General features: G+C 46.3%; 1 protein-coding gene across 2 annotated transcripts in view; it reads left to right on the forward strand.

The window, feature by feature from the left end:
• Positions 1-13236: 13236 nt before the first annotated feature.
• The window catches only part of Zc3h7b (zinc finger CCCH-type containing 7B), a 51013-nt gene continuing 39709 nt past the window's right edge, over positions 13237-24540 (forward strand). Inside the window, exon 1 of one of the 2 annotated variants that reach the window (XM_035440784.1) lies at positions 13237-13256. The gene's annotated coding sequence lies outside the window, so the exon portion shown is untranslated. The other variant, XM_027404083.1, reaches the window with a different exon arrangement.

Genomic DNA, 24540 nt, shown 5'->3' on the forward strand with positions numbered 1-24540 from the left:
AAGTCCTGTCCTCCGGCAAGGGTATGGCTGGACTCGCGTCACGAACTACAATTCCTATGAAGCACCGCGCGCGGAGTTCGCAACCCTCTTTCCTCCCGCCCTCTCGGCTTCTGGCTCTTTCTCGGCTGGACTCCGTAGGACGGTGTTTGACCAGAGCACCCGCAGACTACAAATCCCGGCAGACCATGCGGCAAAGCGCCGCACCCTTCCGTAGAGGTTTGCGCTCTCATGCATGCAACTTTATCGACAAAGGCGATGATGTCTAAGGCACACCGCTGGATGTCTTCAGCTGTAATAGGGATCCACTTGCTAAAATAAAAGACTTTTTCTTTTAATTCCTACGAATTGAAAGGAAACTCCAAGGTTTCCAAGATATTGGAAAAATTAGCCATTTTGTAGTAAAGACAACCTGCAGGCATCACCTTAACCAACTGGTCCATATTAACATCAATAACAGAACACACAAACATCTTCACAGCGTGGCACACTGAGGACGCAGCGTCACTGATCATTCCTCAAATTCATAAAATTAATCAAATGATGGAAAAACAAAACAGAAAGAAACCCAAGGTGTTCTTCCAGAATAATTGATCTGTACTGTTCCAAAATTCTGAGTGCCATGCAAATTGAAGAATGTTACTGATTAAAAGAGATGGAAGATGCTTACTCTGGGAGCATAGCTCAATCTTAAGTTTATGCACAAGATCCTGGGTTCATCCCCAGCATTGAAAAATAAATAAATATATAAAAGACATGTTTATTAAGTGAAATACCTGGACCTCGAATTCATCTTCCACTTAGAGAAATTTGCTATAAGTGGCAATACTGAAATAATTAGTAAAATTTTGTCTGCTAAATGTTAGTATCTATACTAAATTTATTTTTTTGATTGTGGGTTATGTGTGACATTATGTAACAAAACGAAAATAGCAGTGTAACAAAATAAAAATAGCAGTCTTTTTACCCTCTTGCTAGCACATATTCCTAAAGTCCTAAGAGGACACTCAGCCATTATCTGCTGCAGAAATAACTGTAGCTGTGTGTGTGGAGAAAAAAAAACTAGTTAGTAGTCTATGCTGATTGGTGAAGGAGAGATGGGGCAACAGGTATTGGAGTAAGACTTTCTTATTGGAGAAAACTGCTCAAGTGATTAGAAATAAAGGAGCATGATATCTGCAGCTTACTCTTTTTGTTTTTTCTCTCTTGAGTTTTAGAGACAGGGTTTCTCTGTGAAACATCCATGGATGTCCCGGAACTTATTCTGAAGTGCTGGGGTTAAAGGCGAGCACCACCACCTCCCGGTTACGTGAATTTTTTTGATGGAACTTTTGCATTTATTTATTTTTACACAGGATCAGTCTTACTACATAGCCCAAGCGAGTCTAGAACTCATGATCTCTTGACTCAGCCTTCCAAGTGCTGGGATGAACATTTTCATAATAATATATTGTGAACAACTGAAACCATGATTAATTCCTGCATCTCATTTATTGCATTACAGTTGTTTGTCACTAGCTGTTCTTATGCTTAAGGCTCATGATTCTCACTTTTTAAAAGTTTGTTATTTTATGTGTATGGGTGTTTTGCTTGCATGTATGTCTGCGCACTATTTTCCTGTAGTGCACAAAGAGGGCAGAAGCCCTCTGTATGTGGAAGACAGTTGTGGATCTTGGGCTATCTGAGGGACCCCTGGCAGTAGGACCAATATCTATCCCTGGTGCATGAGCTAGCTTGTTAGAGCCCATTCCCTATGAGGGGATGCCATGCTCAGACTTAACACAGAGGGGAGGGGCTTGGTCCTGCCTCAATTTAACTGTGTGGACTCCCCTTACCAGTTGGGAGGGGTGGAAGGGGGGGATGAGCTGTGGGGGAAGTAAGGGGGGGTGAAAGGAGGGGTGGGAGGGAGAACTTTGGTTGGAATGTAAAATGAAATTTAAAGAAAACAAAAAACAAAACAAAACAAAAAAGAGGCCATTACCCTGTTGAGTTGGCATTGTACAGAAATTAACAGCCATATTGGTCTAGAAATGTTGAACTTATTTTTTTTCCATTTGTACAGGGGTAACGCACTGTATTAAATATGTAAGGTCTTATCTACATGGGTTTGATTACAAAAACTAATAATGTATTCTCTAAAAAAAAATAATAATAAATAAAAGGCCAAAAAGGTGAAGGTCCTGTGGAGCTAGAGTTACAGGTTGTTGTGAGCTACCATGTGGGTGCTGGGAATTGAATCCAGGTTTTAATGGAGGCACATCCAGTGCTCTTAATCACTGAGCCATCTCTCCAGCCTCCCCCCCCCACCACCACTATTTTAAATGAGGAAGACCTTTTTACATTTATTTATTTGTGGGTGTGTAGTTGGGGTCAGAACAGCAGGTGTTTTGACCCCAGGCTTGGTGGCAGACACCTTTTCCCAGTGAGCCATCTCAATGGCCCTCTTTAGTTTTGTTTTTACTATAACTCTCATTGTTGAGAATCTGAATTCAAGGATGATCTTGAACTCCTGATCCTCCGGTCCCCATTCTCAGGTACTGGGATTATAGACATGCCCTATCATGTCTGGCTTATTTATTTATTTGAGACAGGATCTCACTACATTAGTTACTTTTTTGTAGTGATTTAAAAAAAAAAAGGATCAGGGCAACTTATAGAAGAAAGAGCTCACTTGGACTTACAGTTCTAGGGAGAGAAGTCTGTCATGTCATGGGGAGGTGGCAGCAAGAAGCAGGCATAGTGGCAGGAATTGGGTGTTGAAAGCTCATATCTTTAACTACAAGCTCACAAAACAGAAAAAGTAAACTAGAAATGACACAGGAGTCTTTAAAGACTTCGGGTGTCACATTTCTTGCATCAAGGTCACATCTCCTAAACATCCCCCAAACATTACCACTAGTATCATTCCAGGTGTTACAATTTAAAAAAGAAACAGTGGGAAGGAGTCATACTATACAATAGGGCTTGCATGGGAGGTTTACTGGTAGAGAAAGGAGCAGAGACTGGACCCTGGGGACAAGGGGCGGGGGGGGGGGGGGAAACAGAGAGAGAGAGAAAAGCAGACAGACAGAGAAAGAGACAGAATGTAGGGGGTAAGGCCCCCCCCTTTTAAAAGGGAACATAAGTGAATGTAGACAGAGGGTGCTCTTAGTGGTTGCACCTGAGGATGTATGCTGTCAGGACCCCAAGGGCAGGCCAGTACAGATGCCTGAATACTAACATTCCTCTTTTTGTTTACTATAAAAAAATAAGGAGTTAGAAAGGGGTAGCAGGTGAGGCTGGGATGAGGATGCTGTATTCTCGAGACTATTTCCTTCTGACCTGGGGGACTTCATTCATCTTTGGGGGACCTGAGAAAGTTGGGGTGCTGGCCATGTCCTGGAGTAGCTCTCCATTTCACGTCACTGTCCAGACTCTGTGGAACCATCAGGCACTTCTTGCGTCTGGCAAAATGCTGTTCAAGGTGGATCCAAGTCAACCCCCTAGGGCTTAAAGCAGCTGATCCTTTCCCATCACCACAGCATCACCTGGACACCCTCTTTCTATTTAATTTACCAGGAAACACAGGTGGTTGATTACTGAGGACAGTCATTGTAGAGTTAGTATCTCTGGGGTATTGTTGGTTCTCACCATCTGGACATGTTTGCTAGTCTTGCATCTCCAGCTCAGTGGGTAACAGTTGGTAGTCCTTTAATAATAGCTTATTAGGAGTAGTCAGTGGGTCTCCAAAAAAAAAAAAAAAAAAAAAAAAAAAAAACAAAACAAAAAACCCAATGGGAGCCAAGAGGTATAGACAATGACACAGCTCCCATGAATGAGGCAGAGAAGACCCAAGGGTCTGCAATTCCTGTTATCTCAGGAATTCACAGAGGGTCAATTTCAAGAAAGCACAGGATGTCTTGTGCATGCAAAGGAGTGGGAGAGCTGAGGGCTCTGAGCCCAAGAGACCTGTGATTGCTCAGTACCAGGTCTTGTCCAAGAGGCGAGGAATCATCACAGAGAGGCTAGTCCTCACTTGTGGGAAATGACCAGAGGTGGAGAAGGGGGAGGGGCTCACCAATCATGCCGGTGTTGGATGGAGGGACCCAAGCATCTGGAGAAATGAGGAAGCCATATGTGGACCAGGGTCCAGGGTCCAGGGTCCAGGCATGCCTCAAACTGCTGGCAGGCATGAGGAAGCTCCAGGAGAGCCTTTCCTGGTCAGGGAACCAATGTTATAATTTAAAAAAGAAATGGCGGAAAGGACTCACACCATACTACAAGGCTCACAAGGAAGGTTTATTGGAAAAGGAGAGAGAAGGAACAGAGAAGTGGAGGGGGGCGCAGAGACCAGTCCCTGGGGACAAGAGTGGCAGGAGGGGGAGGGAGAGGAGAGAGAGAGAGAGAGAAGAAGAAGAAAAAGAGGCAGGAGATGGGCAAGGCCCACCTTTTAAAAGGTAACATAGTGAATGTAGACAGGAGGGAAACATAGTGAATGTAGACAGGAGGTGCTCTAAGTGGCCACAGCTGAGAACATGTCCTGTTAGAACCCCAAGGGCAGGTCAATACCGATGCCTAAAGACTAACACCAGGTATTCAAATGTCCAAGACTATGGAGGCATTTCTCATTCAAACACCACTGTCAAGCTGCTATACCCATAGGGTCCTGGCCATCTCAGAACACAGAATGCATTTCATCCAATTTCAAAAGTCTTCATAGCCTTTCACAGTCTCGACACTATTTAAAAGACCAAGTCTTGCCAGGTGGTGGTGGCACATGCCTTTAATCCCAGTACTTGGGAAGCAGAGGCAGGTGGATTGGATCTCTGAGTTCAAGGCCAGCCTAGTCAACAGCTTGAGTTCCTGGAAAGCCAGGACTACATGGAGAAACCCTGCTTCAAAAAACAAAACAAAACAAAAAACAACAAAATTGAGCCTCAAGGTAATTTCTTAACTGAAACCCCTTATAAAATGAAAAAAATAAATCACATGCTTCCAAGGTACAATGGCACAGGATACACACTACCATTTCATGGGTGGCACAGGATATATATTACCATTTCATGGAGGAAAGGAAGCATAATGAAATACTAGACCAAAGCAAGACTGAAAACCAGCAAGGCAAACTCCATGTTTGATGTATGGGATTTTTGTTTTCCTTCAAAATTTTTTAATTTAATTTTTTTTGGGGGGGACAGGGTTTCTCTGTATTGCTTTGGAGGTTGTCCTGGCACTCACTCTGTAGACCAGGCTGCCTCTGCCTGCCTCTGCCTCCTGAGTTCTGGGATTAAAGGCATGTGCCATCAACGCCCAGCTTAATTTACTTTATTTTACCTCTATGTTATGGGTAAGAGTATTTTGCCTGAATGTTTGTGTGTACCATGTGCATGCCTATTGCCAACAGAGATCAAAACAGGGTTTCAGATTCCCTGGAACAGGAGTTAGTCATTGTGAGTCACTATGTGGGTGCTGGGAATTGAACCAGGGTCCTCTGCAAGAGCAGCAAACACTATAAACTGCTGGGCTATCTCTCCAACCCTAACATCTGATCCCTCACTTCCAAAGGTCTTACATGGCTGTGCCCTTCTAGCTTTGCTTCCTGCAACATACAACTGTCTCTCTCTTGGCTGGTTCTACTTCCTGTGTGCATCTCTTCTGGACAAATATCCCATGGCTCTAGCATCTGTAACATCTTGGGGTCTTCCATGCAACCCAGGCTTCATTTTCATAGCTTCATTCAGTGGCCTTTCAGGACTCCCTGCCTTCTCAGGGCCTTCATGCAGACTCCTCTGTCACATGATGCCTGGGCTCAGTGGCTCTCTAACCACAGAGGAAGATCAACAACACCTTCACTCTTGCATCCTTCACCCTCTAAACCCAGCACCCTGTATATTGACAACTGTGGACAGTTTAGGATGGACCCCCTTGAACTACATTAGCAGCAGATTTTGTTAACAGTTGCTGTCTAGGAGCAAAAACCCCACTGGGTCTTTTCCTTTCACAAATTGGAAGTTTAGCAGGGTGAGGGAGGTCTTACCCTGAGGGCGCTCTACCTTCTATTGGAGGTTAGAACAGTAGGTCTCTTCTTAACCATGTCTACTTCATCTCTTTCAGCACCAGCCTTGGCTGAGACATTATATTTAGTGGTTCTCTTTTTCTTTTTAAACTGTATATTTTGTATTTTTTCTGTCCAGCTTGTTCTTTTTCATTGTAGACCTGTGTAACAAGTCAGCAATAAGAACCACGTGTATCTGGGCAGTGGTGGTGCACTCCTTTAATCCCAGCACTCGGGAGGCAGAGGCAGGCAGATCTCTGTGAGTTCCAGGCTAGCCTTGTCTACAGACAAGGCAGGCTCCAAAACAATACAGAGAAACCCTGTCTCAAAAAACAAAAACAAAACAAAATAACAAACAAACAAACAAACAAACAAAAAACCCTACCATGTGCCAGAAGTATCTCTTTGAGTTTAAGAACAGCCTCCACTACATAGCAAGTTCCTGGCCAGCCAGAGCTACATAATGAGACCCTATCTCAACAAAACAGAACGTGCTACTGATTGAATATTAAGTCATCTTGAAACTGTCTCTGCCCAAATAATTAGTCCATTCCTTTTAAGCAAATTCTTAGGTCAAGGGCAAAAAGCAGCCAAAATATCACAGGAATGGCCTCTAGCCCTGTTGCTAGTGTTTTTCTCTTCTGAACCCTGCCACCCCCACCCCCCACCCCACCCCTGCCTGTCCTCCACAGCACATATTTCTCTCAGCACTAGTCTTCTGGGCTCTTACTACAGCACCCTGTTAAGATCTGCTTACAGCATTCAACCAGGTTCCTAGTCCAAAGTTCCGAAGTCGTCCATATTCCTCCAGAAAACAGCTGGGCCAGGCTCTTTACATAGCCGATTGCCTGGTACCAACTTCTGAACTAATTGTTTTTTTTTTTTGTTGTTGTTGTTGACCAAGAAAACTTAAAGAAAAAGAGTTTACTTGGGCATATTGGGTTTACAGTTCCAGAGAAATATGAGTCTGTCACGGCAGGGAAGCATGCTAGCAAGCAAAGGGCATGGTGCTCTGAACTCAATGCTGGAAGCTCACATCTTGAGCCACAAGCATGAAACAGGGAGAGTAAACTAGAGGTGGTGGGAGGCTTTAAAATTGCAGAGCCTACTCGAGGTGATATACTTCCTTCAGCAAGGCCACACCTCCCAAACCTCCCCACATTGCACAGTTCCACCACCAGTAGGAAACCAAGTGTTCCAATGCCAGAGACTATGAGAGACATCTTATTCAAACCACTACACTCACCATGTGACTCTTACTGGCCTGGAATTTGACAGGGAGACTAGCTGGCCTGGACTCACAGTGATCTGCCTGCCTTTGCCTCCCTAGCGCTAGGGATAAAGACATGTACCACTAGCCTGGCTCCATTTTTTTTTATTTTTCAAATTAGCAATTTCACAGACATCATGCTTTACTTATCCTTGCAGTGACCCTACATCAGGGTTCTCCAGTGAAAGAGAGCTAATTGGATGGATGATGGATGGATGGATGGATAGATGGATGGATGGATTTGTTTGTAAGGAATTGGTTACATGAGTTTGGAGACCCACAATCCCCACTATATCCTCCATGCTCTACTGAGGACCAAGTCCAGGACCTTGTAAATATTCTACATTAAGCTCTGTACCCAACCCTGTGACAAGTCCTAAGTTCTGCATTTAGCAAGTTGGAGATTCAAGAAAGTTGATGACATCATTCCAGTGTGGTGAGTAGGTTCAGGGAAGAGGTATGCTTCAACTGGAGACCTCCGACTGGTAGCTGAGGCACATTGCCCTTACACAGGGTAATCCACTTTCCTCAGGCTGTCAATCAAAATGTTAAACTCATCTAGAAAACATCCTCATAGAAATGCCCAGAATAGGCCAGGCGTTGGTGGCACACACCTTTGATCCCAGCCCTAGGGAGGCAGAGGCAGGTGGATCTCTGTGAGTTTGAGGCCAGCCTGGTCTCCAGAGCAAGTTCCAGGACAGGCTCCAAAGCTACACAGAGAAACCTTGTCTCAAAAAACCAAAAAAGAAAATAAAAAAAGAAATGACCAGAATAATGTTTGACATTATTTATTTGTCAACTGTCTTGACACTCTGTAGCCCATTCATGTTATACATAAAATTCACCATCATAGGGATTGAGAATTTAGTTGAGTGATAATGTTAGGACTAACGTGCATAAGGCCCTGTTTGTTTTTTTAATCCTCCAAACCACAATAAAAATATAAACATACTAAAAGTAATTTTCAAACTTGGTGTGGTGGCACATGGCTTTAATTTTAGCACTTGGATCTCTATGAGTTCAAGGCTAACCAAGGCTATATAGTGTGACCCTGTCTAAAAAAACAAACAAACAAAAAAATTAATCAACATAGACCCTATAGGATAAGAACAGTCACCATAATGAGGTTTCTAATAACAATGAACAACACACATGACAGCATATACCATGTAGCCTTAGTATGCTGTAGGCTCTGTCATCTAGGTTTGTGTAAGTACGCTCTATAATGTTTGCATGATGCTAAAAATCACCTAGCAATGTATTTCTCAAAATATGTCCCCAGTGCTAAGCTATGCATGATAATGCATTATCTATGACTCCACCCACATGTTAATTCAGGCTGTCTTAACAAGTACCATAGGCTGGGGGACTTTAGTGACATAAAGCATTTCTTCAGATACGGAAGGTTGAAAGTACAGGATCAGGAGGCACAGGGTCAGGATTTGGTGTACAGACAGCCCTCTTCCTGGCTGACAGGTGACCACTCCTTGATGCACCCTCACCTGCAATCTTCTCTAGTGTATTTTCTTCTCTTCCTCCTCCTCCTCCTCCTCCTCTTCCTCCTCCTCCTCCTCCTCCTCCTCTTCTTCTTCTTCTTCTTCTTCTTCTTCTTCTTCTTCTTCTTCTTTTTGATTTTTTGAGACAGGGTTTCTCTGTGGCTTTGGAGGCTGTCCTGGACCTAGCTCTTATAGACCAGGCTGGTCTCAAACTCACAGAGATCCACCTGCCTCTGCCTCCCAAGTGCTGGGATTAAAGGCATGTACCACCAATGCCTGGCTTGGTGTCTTTTCTTATAAGGGTACTAATTGTACTCATGAGAACTCCATCTACATCTACATAGCCTGGTTATTGTCCAAAGGTCTCACTTCATACTAACATTACATTGGGGTTTCAATATACAGACACATTCAGTCCACCACATACCCAATTTACAGATAAAGGAGAAGGAACTGAAGGCTAAATTTGTGAATATATCCTGGATCTTTCCCTAAACATCAACAAGTTAAGGTCTTTAGTGGGAGGTCTGTGGACTGTGCTAGATTTGTGGGTACCTGGGACTTGGCAATGAAGGCTTGTTGAATGAGTAAACGAACCCAAATAGGACTTGAACTAAGGCTGTCATGTGCTCAGGCTTTCCTAGGAGACAGCAGGGTCTAAGCTTGGTGTACAAGGTGCTCACTGAAAGGATACATGAATGATATACTTGTCAATTCCTCAAGGTCAAGAGCATGAGCCTTGGATTCCAATTTCTAGTGGCTCACTCAAGTCCTTTATAATAATGAGTGACAGATCCAGAATTAAGTTGTCCCCATCATGGTACAGTGGTTATGCTCATAGGGTAGGTAACAAGTCTGAGACTGGATCATGCCCCTTTCTCTTCCTTAGATATGTGTGACCTCAATCTAGTCATTAACTGCTTGTGTCTATTTCTCGCCTGAAAGTGTGTAAAAACAATGCCTATCTCATAGGGCTTTTAAGATGGTAAGAGACTCGCTATATGCATAGCTTTGTGACTGTTAATGCTACTTCAGCTTTGATAATGAGGACATATAGGATCACAGCACAACATTGGGACTCCTCAGAAAACAATCTATTGATTGTTTTCTTGTACAATCTATTGATTGTAAGATTCTTGGCATTTTTTTTTCAAAGCATCCTACCTCTGGTTGGGGTGTCTTTGGCAGTCCAGTTTAACAAACTGATGTATTGAAAACTTTAGAAGCTAGCATCCAGCCAAATATCCCTTAATTGACAAACACTCCTCTTTGAAGCCTATCTGCTATTTCACCAGCAGCTTGGGATGGCAGACTCTTCAGGCCTCTTGCCAGCTAATTCATCTGAGGCAGGGTGTAGTAATCCAACTGGCTTCAGTATCCTTATCCCTGAAAGGAGAGTGCTATGAACAGTGGTGCCAGATGCAGTCAGGAATCCTTTAGTGTAAATTGCACTGGGGGTTTGGGGACTGACATTGTTCAGGCTTTATTGTGGGCTAGAATTCAGGCTAGCTGAGGCTGGCCTTAAATATCTGATTCTCTTGCTTCCTGCCTACCCCCCCTCCCCAACAGGTATACACCACACTGCCTAGTGGGTTTAGTTTCCTAAATCTCGATTTTAGATATGAGGTAATTGATACTGCAAGATGACTTGGGGTCAGATAGTCAACAAATGGGAGAGCCCAAGTCATCTTGCAGTATCAATTACCTCATAGTTCAGTCCAGGAGGAATAAGAAAAATGTATAGCTCAAAAAAATACAAAAAAAAAAAAAAGAAGAAGAAGAAATTTTAGATTCCAAATGTTAGCCAGGTGATTCTCATCACATTACCCAGAACCGCCCTCCCCCCCCCATTTATGTTGCCAGAATCAGTTTGTCACTGCTTTGAGCCCATAATCTTGAGTCTATCCCAAGTGACCCAAGGCTAGTTTTCACATGAACATCAGTGATATCTGAGAGCCACTGGACGATCCCTGTGCTTCTGAGATTGTTCCTTCTCCTCATCCCAGAGCCTGGTTTTGTTGTTTTTGTTTTGTTTTGTTTTGTTTTTTGCTTGCTAATCTCAAGGTAGTGAGGAGGGAGAAGGCAACCACACAGGGAAGAGCTGGAAAATTTTTATAGAGCAGAAGCAGGCAGGGCATGGTGACACACTGTTAATCTTAGTACTGGGGAGGCAGAGGCTGGTGGATCTCTGTGAGTTCAAGGCCAGCCTGGTCTATATAGCAAGTTCCAGGATAGGCTCCAAAGCTACACAGAGAAAACCCTGCTCAAAAAGAAAAGAAAATGAAAACTTATGAGCATTTGTTCCCTTTCCAACTTGCCCTGAAAAGACAGTTATAGAAACTATCAGAGGTCATGAATGACAGAGCCTGGAGTCAGAGCTGCCCCTTGAACAGCTTAACCTCTGAGCTTTAGTTACCCATCTATCAGATGAGCATGCTAAAACCCACGTTCCAGGATTTTTTTTATGAAGTAAATAAGAAAACACAGTCCTAGATACTTGTCCCTCTTGAGCACCTGCCATAGCGTATTTCAATGTTTAAAATTCGTCTCTCTGTTATAGCCGTAGCTCCCAAGGGTATGTCTGGCACAAGTGTTTGTCGAAGAGATAACATTTGTAAAGATGAAGTCTGCCAGGCTCACAGCTGATCTGCAATAAATTAAATATACGTACACATGCATGTGTATAAAATGAAGAGGAGGAAAGAGCAGGGCCGCTTAGCATGGGTGGGTCCTTCAGGGATTAACAGGACAGGCACTTACCCGGTAGGATAAACAGGATTTGGAATCAGAAGATCTGGGTTCAAAGCCAGCCTATCTATTACCAGTTCTGAGGCAGGATCACAAATACTTACTGAAGATCTGTTTGGTTAGCTGCTCCTTTACCTCGGTCCTCTTAGCAGTCTTAAGTCCCTTCTAGAAAGATCCCCAACAAAGAGACTTTCTATGATGGAATTATACATAGGCTCCCTGAACTTTTCAATTAGGCCTGGGCTTTGGGCTTCTGTATCTCTGAATTATCTGAATTTCATTTTACTTTTTAGATTTTTTTTTAATTATCATTATTTTTTGAGATAGTTCCTGTCCATGCAGTCCTGACTATCCTGGAACTCGATAAGACCAGGCTGGCTTTGAACTCACAGAGATCCAGCTGCCTCTGTTTCCTCAAGTGCTGGGATTAAAGGTGTGCACAACCATGCCTAGTCCAATTGTTCAAATTTTAGCAAGAATCCTGCTAAACTAGAATAGGGGTTTAACTAGAATCCTCTCTAAATACTCAGGTTCCTCACCCTCTACTTACTATTCCTCAAGGTGATGTCCCATTGCCGGACCTATCTCCAAGAAAAAAAAACGCGCTCAGCAACTAAGAGCACTGGCTGCTCTTCCAGAGGACCCATCTTAGATTCCCAGCACCCACACAGTAGTTCACACTGTCTCCAAATCCAGTTTCAGGAGATCCCACCCCTCTCCTGGCCTCTGCCAGGCATGAGGTACCTGCAGCCAAAACACACACACACACAGATACACACACACAGACACACACACAGACACACACACAGACACACACACAGACACACACACAGACACACACACAGACACACACACACACACAGACACACACACACACACACAGACACACACACACACACACACACACACACACACACACACACACACACACACACAAAACAAAACCTGAATTTTAAAGCACTTTAAAAGAGTCCTGTTGTTGGGGGGGCACACACACACACAGACACAGACACACACAGACACACACAGACACAGACACACACACACACACACACACACAGACACACACACACAGACACACACACCCCAAAACAAAACCTGAATTTTAAAGCACTTTAAAAGAACCCTGTTAGGTGGGGCTAGCCGAAATCACATCTTACCTGTCTTAGTTTTCTGTCCGCTGACCCTGCCTTGCTCTTATGAATTCCTAGTTGTTCATGCTGAATTCAGGGCTGAGCCCAATGTCTCTGTACCCACTGCAGTGGTCACTAAACCCACCATGATGGCCCTTCCTTAAATAAAATCAGTCTGGCTTTCTTAAACAATTGTCATTGAATTTTTTTTTTTCCTTTAATTTTCCATATATGAAACCCCAGCCAAATGAGACTGACTGAGCCCTTATCAACGAAAAGGCTACAACACCACCGGGGGGCCTGGAGACGCCTCGCTCGGATGGGGGGCGGTGGGGGGTTGGGGAGGCTTTGGGTTGGTCCAGCATCCGCCCAGAAATGCAGGACTGTCTGAAGAAAAGCCCGGAAAAGAAAGGGCACTTTAAGAAAAGAAAATCAAGGTGAATTCCAGGCATGAACCGTCCACTGGGAAGGGGGACTTCCCGACTCCCCACCCCTTCCCCCCCAGGTGCGCAGCCCGCGCCGCCCACCCCGGGCGCGCCTAGGCGAGGAGGAGCTGCGCTCTCTAGGACCCGAGGAGGGTGAGCAGCCGGGAGACGGAGGCTCCAGCGGGTGCTGCCGCGAGCGGCCGGCCGAGGGGGCTGGAAATGAAAGTAAAGCGCTCCGGAGCCACATGGACCGAGCTGCCCGGGCGGCGGCGCCGGGAGCAGGATGCGGCCGCCCGTAATTAAATAGCATTTACTCTTATTATTACTAATAATAATAACGTAATCATACCTCTAGTCATAGCATACCACTTATCGGGCTCGGCGCAGGCCCGCGGGGAGCGCAGCCCGGCGGAGGTGAGTGCTTTGGCGCGGCGGAGCCCCGCGGGGCAGAGGCCGAGCCACCGCGTCCCCGGTGGCGCGCAAGGTTGGGGCGCGCGAGGCTGGGACGCCGGGGCAGGGCCGGGCAGGGCCGCGCGCGGAGGAGGCGCGGGAAGTCGGGGCCCGGCCACCTGGAAAGGAGGCTTTGCAAGAATAAAGCAATAGCACCCCCATTACCATGAACTATTTTTAGGGGGAATCTCTCTGCAGATCTCCGTACCCCTACCCCAAAGTTTCAAAGTTATTGTGTGGCCGGCACCTGCCGCTGGGAGATTGGGTCTCCCCTGCAGCCCACAGGGGATGTCTTGGGATTTTCTTCCGTGGTCGTGGTGGGGAGCAGCCTCCCCTGGGTCTGAAGCTTTGGGAGTGCATGGATGCTTTGCGGATCCCACTGCAAGGGGTGGTCCGAGGCTCGCAGTGGTGATCTCCCCTTTCTTTTGTATTCGCTTTGGATCCGCAGCGCCTAAGGTTGGAGGGGCCGCGCGCGGCGAGGGCCAGAGACAATGGCCGGCTAATGGGTCGCCCCAGTCGGTTACAGCGGCCACGCGAGTCCGGGGATCCGGGGCCTGTGGGCCTAGCCCTGGGGGAGGGGGCGACAGGAAAGGGGGGCGCGGTCTGGGTCCGCTGAGCAGGAGGGCATTTCCGGTCGTGGCATCCGTCACTGGCCTCAGAGGCCTCCCGGGTGGGCAGTAACCAGGCAGGGAATTCACGGGAACTGCAGGGTGCCGGGACTCTGGCGACTGAGGGTAGCCCTGGCAGGTCTGGGACCCTGGAGAAACAGAGCCGACCCCCCCACTGCCCTCAGCGGACAGAAGGTTCCCCTGTGCCACTCATAACTCTTTTTCTTTCCTGCTTAGAAACCCCTCAGGTTCAGGTGTTTGTAAAGTCCCGTAGGTTGGGGGTGGGGGAAGCTTCGCAGAGACAAAGCCCCACCCCCCACGCCTCAGGAGTGGAAATCGTGTAGAAAGAGTTCCTTCTTGACAGCACAGGATGACTGAGGTGCCAACCGGGCTGGAGGGCCAAGGAGGCTTCAAGTCCCGGTGTGCTGGGGGCCCACAGCAAAGTGATGGGGGATTTTGTTTTTTCAGTTGTTAGCCAGGACTTCAGTGTTTGGGCACAAGAATCCGAACCCCCAACGTCTTGCCATTTTCCTGAGTGCCTGCAGGTCATCCAGTTTGATGAAAATAGCAGAATGCAGATCCTTGAATTTTTACACAAATGAGATAATTATAGTACGTTTAGCAACTGTGTTGGACATGAAATTCCAGCAGAATCTTTCCCTCTACTACCAAGATTTCCACTACCACAGATAAAACCATACCCTCCCTGATACCCTTCGTACTTCTTTCTCCCATGGAAGGCTGCTGCAAGCTAGAAATGATGCCAGGCTCAAACCTGGGTGAAACAGATTCTAGGCGGGGTATGTATGGCAGTTATGCCTGGTAGACATTTTTCCAGATGAGGAACAAGGCTTAGTGAATTAGGCATCCTGGTGGAAATTTCCAGCCAGGATTCCTAACTAGTTATCTGACTCTGAATCTTCATTTTCAGGAGGGAGGAGATCTGAGGATGAGAGAAGGGCTTTGTGATTCTTATGTTGCCTAATGTCTATTTAATGGTTGTTGTGAGCTGTAACCAATTTAGGTAGGACAGTTTGGAATGTGGCTTGTTGAATTGGTTTTGAGACTTAGTTCAATGGGATGAGCTCTTCTCTTGAGTCTTAGGTATGGGACAGTGCAGTCATCAGTGGGTTTGAGACCCTTCTGCATATAGCATCTTGTATGTGTGTGTCTGTGTGTGTATGCATGCATGTGTGCACGCATGCACCAGAGTTTCTGATACACACCTCCCAGCACTCAGGAGTTGGAGGCAAGAGAATTGTGACTTACAGGTCAAGTTGGGCTACATAGCGAGACCTTGTCTTCTGGTTCAGGGTTTCTCTGTATGGTCCTGGATGTTCCAGACCTCCTTTTGTAGACTAGGCTGGCTCTGAACTCAGAGATCCACCTGCCATGTCTGACCTGAGACCTTGAAAAAGAGGGGTTGTGGCTATTAAGGTGGCTCAGTGGTTAAGTGTTCTTGCAGAGGACCTGAGTTGCCAGCACCCATATCATAAAGCCCAAACCTGCCTGTAACTCCAGCTCCAGAGGGTCTGACACCCTCTTCTGTCTCCACCTGCACTTCCATTCATGTGCACACACCCTCGTATACATACACATAATTTAAAAACAAAAAAGGAAAAAAAGAGAAAAAATATGTGTATATGTATAATGCTTTTTAGTTTATCACAAAAAGCCTTTCACATATGTGGGCTCATCTGCCCTTCCTAGCCATTACATCGAGTAGACTTTTCTTTACATTTTTAAAAATATATATATATATATATATCAGGCTGGAGAGATGGTTCAGTAGTTAAGAGCACTGTTGCTCTTCCAGAGTACTGAGGTTCAATTCCCAGCACCCACAAGATGTCTCACAACAGTCCTTAACCCCAGTTTCAGGGCATCTAAACCGTCTTCTCGCCTCTTAAGGTACCAGGCACACACATGGTGTACACACATATATGCAAGCAAAACACCCATACACATAAAGTTTAAAAAATAAAAACTTTATACTTACTGGAAGGAGGTGTGCATGTGACATGGTGTGTGTGGGGCAATCAGAAGACAACTTGTGGGAGTCCATTCTCTCCTGGGTGTCAAACTCAGGTCATCAGACTTGGTGGCAAGCACCTTTTCTCACTGAACCATCTTGCCTGTCGTGGGGTAGATATTTCAGTACGTCTTTTCCAGATGAAGAATTGGAGGCTTAGAGAATTGGGTGTCCTTTTAGTTTTTTGAGACAGGTTTTCTCTGTGATACACCAGGCTGGCCTCGAACTCACAGAGATCCACCTGCCTCTGCCTCTGAGTACTAGGATTAAAGGGGTGTGCCACCAACTCCCTTGCTAGAAATATACAGAGTAGAGGTAGGACTCTTCAGTAGTTCTCTACCTCTAGATACTCATCCTTTACTAGAGTCCTGTGCAACCTGGCAAGGTAAAAGCACCTCTGATAAGCTACTATGAGGCATATCTGGGATTGAGCCCCTTGTGGTCTGGTTGGAAACAGAAAGGTAAATTCAATAAGAAAACAGTGGCTGGAGAGATGGTTCAGTGGTTAAGAGCCTAGCCTATATATGAGTGCCAGGTCTAGGGAGAGAGCCTACCTTGGTCTACAAAGTGAGTTCTAGGACAGCCAGGACTACTGTTACACAGAGAAACCCTGTCTTGAAAAAAGAAAGAAAGAAGAAGAAGAAGAACAGAATTCTGGTGTCAGTGCACTAAGAGAAAATGTGCAGAACCTGGAAATATATAGGATGGATTCCTGGAGGAGGTGGAACTTGGGATGATAGAGTAGGAAGAAAATCTTAGATTAACTTCTATTGCTTCTGTGCTAGAGGCTGATGTAGTCTATCTTTTTAAAATTTGTTTAACTTTTTATTTTCTTTTTTTCTGAGATGGTTTTCTCTGAGTAGCCCTGGTTGTTCTGGAACTTGTAGACCAGGCTGGCCTTGAACTCAGAGATCCTCCTTCCTCTGCCTCTCAAGCACTGGAATTTAAGGCCTGTGTCACCACCACCCAGCTTTTTTTAAACATTATTTTTTTTTTTTAAGTTAATTTTCTCTAATTGTAGTTCCGGGTGGTTTGGCACTTGTGTCTGCATTTTACTGAAAAGGAAGTTGGGGGACTCAAGATTTGTGTGGCCACCACCAGGTTACCTAACTGTATTTGAACCCAAGCCTTTCTGACTCTTGAGTGTGCCCCTCCCCACTGTAGTCACCTTCATCCCCACCATCATGGAGACAGGAGCAAAGATCAGGGAAGTATTGATTGGCAAATGGCACAACCATAAAGGTTCACCAGGAAAGGTTAGAAGGCTCCTCAAGCCAGTGTTTAAGGGAGTATTTGAGTTCCCACATCCCACAGAAAAGGCAGAATTATGGAGGAGCATAGTCCTGAGTGTGGGCATGTGGGTAAATCCATTCCATGGGGGCTTCTAGGAGCCTGGCTTACCACCCTGGAAGAGCTTTTGCGGCTGACAGACATGGACCATTAACCTGAGCTTCCCATGGACAGGAACTGGCTCTGGTTCAGCCTCTGCCTCCAGCCCTGGTGGACATGCCAGGAGGACACATTCAGCCATTATGTTGTCAAATTGAATTATACCCCAGTGTGGAGGAGGCAGGCTTATTTCGCCTGGGTTGGAAGGTCTTCCTAGAAGAATTTCTATGTGAATGCTTGGAAGATAGGATAAGAAAGGCCAGAGAGAGGCCATTCTGAGCAGAGACAGAGATGGACAGAAACAGGGACAGATTAGGCCTGAGGAATAAGTCAGCAGGTACAGACAGAGTGTAGGGGAAGCTGTGGGTTCCAGCTGAAGTTCAATGCTGTTGTGTTGGCTCTTTGGATTCTCTGAACTTGAGTTTCTGTTTCTGGAAATGAGCCCTGAGCGTGTTTGTTTTTCTTCTGTTCTAAACTCTTAAATTTATTTTATTATGATTACCATTATCCTTTCTTGAATTCCGAGATAGGGTCTCACTAAGTAGCTCTGGAACTGGCTATAGAGACCAAGTTGGCATCAGTTTTCCATTGACCTTCTTTCTACTCCTGCCTCTCAGGTGCTGGGTTTGCAGGCATGCACCAACATGCTCTGATGAGTGTGGGGTTTGATGATGTTTGCTAGAAGGTCAGGGCTGGAGAGATGGCTCAGTTCTTAGAACATTGGCTGTGCTTCTAGAGGACCCAAGTTCAGCTCCTACCTACCACCCATGTTGGGTGGCTCACAACTGCATGTAACTCAAGTCCCGGGAGATCCAACACCCTCATGGGCACCAGCACTCAGGCGCACATACTCCCACACAAACAGACACATGCAGACATAATTTAAAGCAAAACTTAAAAAAAAAAAAAAAAACAGAGAAAAGGTACCAGTGTGAACCCTTAATCCCAGCATTTTGGAGACAGAAGCAGGAGAGAGAGAGAGAGAGAGAGAGAGAGAGAGAGAGAGAGAGAGAGAGAGAGAGAGAGAGAGACTGAGACTCTTTTTGTAAGTGGTGCTGGAGAGATGGCTAGGTGGTCTAGAGCATATACTGCTCCCAGAGGACCTAAGTTCAAATCCCAGCACCCATGTCAGGTTACTTAACTCTAGCCTCGAATAAAACAAATCTTAAAAAAAAAGGCTGGGTATCGGTGGTGCACACCTTTAATCCCAGCACTCAGGAGGCAGAGACAGGTGAATCTCTGTGAGTTTGAGGCCAGCCTGGTTTACACAGTAAGTTCCAGGACAGGCTCCAAAGCCACACAGAGAAACCCTGGCCAAATCAGTTTACTTAGTCCTCACCCGACATCATCCTATAGGTATTCGCCATGATTATCCCCAAAGAGAGGTCAAATATAGAGTTTAGATGACTGCTAAAAAAAGGAGTGGGATGCTGCAAAGGAGGTACAGCCCTGTCTCCAATGAGTGGAGAAGCTGGCGGGGCCAGCAGTGCAGACCTGAGTCTGCAGAAGGGAGGGGGTCCTCTGAGGAAGGCTGGCTGTAGCAAGCAGCTGGAGACTGCTGCACCATCACAGGAGCCAGCTCCGTTCACTGAATTTAACAGTCCATAGCAAAGAGGCTCATTTTCCTGCCTGTTAGCACCAGCCATACAACTCCTTCCCACCTTAGTTTTTCCCCTGGTGAGTCTGTTTCTGGGCAGGCATCGTGATGGCTTCTGCAGGTGTTTGTTAGCACTGCTTCCCCAGCAAGCCGAGAACACCCTGGGGACAGAATACAGCATTTCTGTCTTCAGAGCAATCTAGGTGACTTCTTCAGAAACATTTCCTGAGACTTGTCCTGGAAGTTGACATGGAAATAAGGGCAGTCGCTACCACAGATTTACACTGCACTTGACACTTCATGTGCCCTTTAGTATCAAATCACTTGCCACTCCCTGAAGCAAAACCATTATTATTACATTTTGCAGATGATGAATCTGAGACCCAGAGAGGCAAGGAACACCTCCACAACTTGTAGCTGTTGGTAGAGCAGGAGTCAGAGGCAAGCCGATAGACTCTAGAATCCAAAGTGTTTTGTAGGGTCTCATGTAAACCAGGCTGGTCTCCAACTCACTGTGTGGCCAAGGTTAGACTGGAATTCCTAATTCTCCTGCCTCTGTCTCTCAAGTTCTGGGGAGATGGCTCAGTTAGAAAGGGCTTGCTACACAAGTGTGAGCATCTGAGTTTGATCCCCAGCACCCATATTAAAAAAAGTTGGGTGCAGGTGCTAGAGAGTGGGGTTAAGAGTGCTTGTTGCACAATAATGAGGAATTTGGATCCCAGCACCCATGTAACAAGCTGGTATCCTTGCAAACTCCTGTAACCCCAGATCCGAGGAGGGTCACTGGAGCTTACTAGAATCCAGCTTAGCCAAGAAAATGTGAGCCCAGGTTAGCGACAGACCCTGCCTCAAAGAGACAGAGGGTGACAAAGACACCAGACAAGTGTGTGTGTGTGCGCGCGCGCGCGCACATACACACACACACACACACACACCTAAAAAGCTGGGTTCAGTGGTGCAGCCCTGGATCCCTGGAACTTTCTCGTGAGCCAGTCAAAAGCTGGGGTTACAGGTGTGTGCATCACACCCTTAGAGAGCCTGAAGTCTGAAGTCTTTAACTGCTGTGTACAAGATGCCATCGGATTACTTTGTCTTTTATTGGGGAGGTGTCCCAGCATGGACCCCAGAACCTCACACTTGCAAGGCAGGAATCTGCCACTGAACTATATCCCCATTCCCCAGCCTCCCCCCCCTTTTTTTTTTTTTTTTTTTTTTTAAAGGCAGGATCATATACTGTAGCCCAGGTTGGCCTCAGATTCTTGGTTCTCCTGCTTCAGCCTCCCCAATGCAGTATGAGCCACCCACCTGCCCAGCCTGGTTCGTTTCTTATCTGTCTGGACAGGTAACATTTTCGATCACCAACATTTATGTAGTCAATTATTAATTTATTACAAGAGTCTGCTGTCTTGTCACTAACAGTATCATGGTTGTGCTACAGCCAATAATTTCATGGCAGTTCTTCAAGAGAGGATGTGTCCCTGATTTTCAGAAGAAAATGGAGACTGTATTCTTTCTCTACCTTCTGAGGCTCTTGTGCCCAAATGGTGGCACGGAAAGGGATCATGGTATCCTGTTCTCCAAGGTCAACAGCGGAATCCTCCTGCCAGCTTGACTTTCTGAAGTACCAGTATCAGCCAGGAACTGCTCCCCACAGTGACAGTCTGGGCTTCGACCAACCCTCCTGGGGGCTTCAGCAGTTGCCCTGGAGCAGCTATTCTCTTGTTGCATCCCGTGATACCCTGCCCCACCACAGGTGGAGGGGTGCAGAGAAGGCAGAACATTCAGAGTCCTGCCTCTTATTTCCTGTTCTAGCAGCAGGCACGCTGACAGTGTGCACACAGTATGCCACTGTTCTTGGTCTCTGTCTCCTTTCCTGTGTCCCAGTAACATTTGCCCTGAGTTTGGTGTGAGGGTCCAGTGATGGATTCGAAAGCCATAAAGACCCCCAGTCGTGAGGTAACAGCAAGAGTGCTCCTGAATCTTCTCCATTCTCTGCGTCAGTCCAGCCTGGACTATTGTGTGGCTGGCCTCCTAAGCTCTAGTATTCTTGCCATCCATCTTTCATGCAGCAGTCAAACTTTTTGTTTCTTGAGACAGGGTTTCTCTGTGGCTTTGGAGGCTGTCCTGGAACTAGCTCTTGTAGACCAGGCTGGTCTCGAACTCACAGAGATCCACCTCTCTGCCTCCCGAGTGCTGGGACTAAAGGCATGTGCGCCACCAACACCCGGCACAGCCAAACTTTTGTAGTGTTTGTTTTTTATTTTTATTCTTTTGACTCTTGGGGGGGGCTGCCACATAGCTCCCAAGTAAAATCTTAGTTATGGATACCTGGCCTTGGCTTGGCTTGTTTCTAGCCACCTTTTCTTATCTTAAATTAACAGATCTGCCTTTTCCCTCCAGGCTTTTATCTTTCCCTTCTGTAAATCTTACTTTCCTTCTTACCCTGTGGCTGGCTGGCTGGGTGGCTGGCCCCTGATGTGCTCTTCTCCTTATTCTCTTGCTTCTTTCCCTCTTCTTCCTTGTTTCTCCTTCTATTTATCCTCTCTGCCTGCCAGTGCCACCTGTCCTTGCTCCTGCCTCACTACCGGCCATTCAGCTCTTTATTAGACCATCAGGCATTTTAGACAGGCAAGGAATCACAGCTTCACCATGTCAAACAAATGCAGCATAAACCAAAGTCACACACCTTAACCATATCAAACGGAGCTTCTTGAGATTTGAGTGACTCTGTCATTTCCCCTGGAAACTTTTTAGAATTTTGTGGATACACAAGCCTAGGTCTGTTTCTCCAGTGGTGTTTGTAGCTCTCTGTTCAGGCCTCACCTTGCCCCCTGTACCTTATTTTCCTTCTTTTTTTTTTTTTTTTTTTTTTTTTTTTTTTTTTAAGATTTATTTATCACATATACAGTGTTCTGCCTGAATGCCAGAAGAGGGCATCAGGTCTCATTGTAGATGGTTGTGAGCCACCCTGTGGTTGCTGGGAATTGAACTCAGGACTCCTGGAAGAACAGTCAGTGCTCTTAACCTCTGAGCCATCTCTCCAGCCCTCTTAGCCTGTGTTTTCTTTGAACCTGCTCAGCTTGTTCCTACCTCAGTCGATTGCCTTCTGCTGGGTGCACTCTGTTCTCTCTCCTGTGTCTCTCTCCACATCTTCTGAGGCCTTTCCTCAGCTCCTACTTCACCACCTACCACATTCCCCGTCTGTTCCTCACTTTTACTTCTCTGCCGCCCGTGTCTTGTGTATTTAGCACTGACCTATTATGTGAGTATGCTCGTTCATGTGTTTGCAGATTTGCATCTGTGTGCAGGTGTGTGTACATACGTGTGCATGTGTACGTGTTACTCCTTAGGAGCCATTCATCTATTGAGAAAGGATCTATTGTTGGCCTGGAGCTCTATTAGGAGACCAGAGAGGCTGTCCAGTGAATCCTGGGAACCCCACTGTGTCTGCCTCCCCAGCACTGGGAGTATAAGCATTCATCACTGTGCCTAGCTTTTTTTTCTTTTATTATGAAGGAACCAGCTTCCTTTTGGCAGCCATAACAGCCGAACACGTGCTTGCCATAAACCTGCCTTGGTCACATAGAGGTCAGATGCCTGTCTCGTGACAAGGAACCTTAGTCACTTAAAGGTCAGATGCCTATCTCGTGACAAGGAGCCAATCGGAAGTTAGCTGGTGGTGCTATGCTTTACGACCCTGGGTGTGCTTTACAGACAAGCGCACAGCAATGACGTAGAGAGCATAGCAACCACCCTGGGAGGGCCTATGAGCCATAACAACCAGTTGACCAATCAACACAGGGCAAGCCCTCCAAGCCTGGAAGCACACCAATCGTGAGCCTGTGCGTAAGCCTGTGCGTACCCCTAGACACTCCCCTTACGCTGCCCTATAAGGATCTATGCGCAGCAGCTTCAAGCCGTCTTTTCTAGCTGTCCGCCATGGCAGGTGGGTGAAAGACCCGAGCTAACATAGGGTTAGCTCGTTAAATTATAATAAAGCCTCGTGCAGTTTGCAGCAAACTCTCGAATCCGCCTGGTGATTGGGGTGACCGCGAACCTGGCCTGAGACCCCGGATACTTGAGTTTTCAGGGGTCTAACAATTATTTTATGTGTTTGAATGTTTTGCTTGCATGTATGTAAATTTATCACATACATGTATCAGATCTCCTGGGACTGTAGTGAGCTGTTGTGAGCCACCATGTGGTGCTGGGAATTGAAGTTTGAAGCTTCTTAACTGCTGAGCTCTCCAGGCCTGTGACCAGTCTGCCTTCCCCTCTGTCTGTGTGTCTTCCTCCCTCCTTCCTTCCCTCCCTCCCTCCCTCCCTTCCTTCCTTCCTTCCTCTTTCTCTCTCTTTCTACACCCCCTCCCCACCCCGACAGGGTTTCTGTATGTAGCCTTGGCCTGGCTGTCCTGAAACTCACTCTGTAGACCAGGCTGGACTTGAACTCACAGAGATCTATCTACCTGCCTCTGCCTCCTGAGTGTAGGGATTAAAGGTGTTCACTGCTACTACTGCCACTGCTGCTGCCGCCGCTGCTGCCACCACCACTACCACCTAGCTATGACCAGTTTTTTAATATGGGTTCTGGCACTCCAGCTCTGGTCCTTGGCTCTTTTTTTATGTACTGAGCCATCTTCCCAGACCAACATGTGACCTGTGTTTGTGCCGGCTCACCCATGATCAAGATCTGTGAGGACTGGGTACTGGAGAGATGGCTTAGTGGTTAAGAGCACATGTTGCTCTTGCAGAGGACACATGGTGGGCTCACAACTGTCTATAACTCCAGTTCCAGGGGATCCTACAGGCATGCCTGTGGTGTACATACACGTATGCATGTAAAAGTTTCATACACATAGAGTAAAATACATCTTTAAAAGAAATCTATGAGGGCTGGGATTTATTAACTCTGTTCCCCAGTACTGGCAGCAGCCCCTTTTATGTGTTTATGTGTTACATTAAAAACAGCAAGTTGGCCACAAAAAAGCCCTTATCAGAAAGGGGTGGCCCAGACAAAAAAACGGTAAAGTCAGTGTTTACTGAAGCACTCAGCACAGTAGAAAATAAGTCGTGCCAGGTGGGTACAGCTCCATCTTGCAAATAGCAAATCTGAAGCTCAGAGAGGTTCCTGGAAAGCAGTATGGGGATGGTGATGGGTTTTGATCCCAGGATGATGGCTTGCCTGCTTTCCCGTTGTCACTGGGCACCAGAGAAGGTAGTGCACAATGCATGGGAATTCCCCTGAGCAGGAACAGTGACTAGCCCACTGCTCAGGGCACCAGAAGACAGCCTGTGGCATTGGATTGTTGCTCTGAGTGGGGACATCTGTTTATATTACTCCTATGCTTGCTTACAATTCCC

This window comes from Cricetulus griseus, chromosome 2, assembly GCF_003668045.3.
Source record: "Cricetulus griseus strain 17A/GY chromosome 2, alternate assembly CriGri-PICRH-1.0, whole genome shotgun sequence".
In the NCBI taxonomy this organism is placed as follows: domain Eukaryota; kingdom Metazoa; phylum Chordata; class Mammalia; order Rodentia; family Cricetidae; genus Cricetulus; species Cricetulus griseus.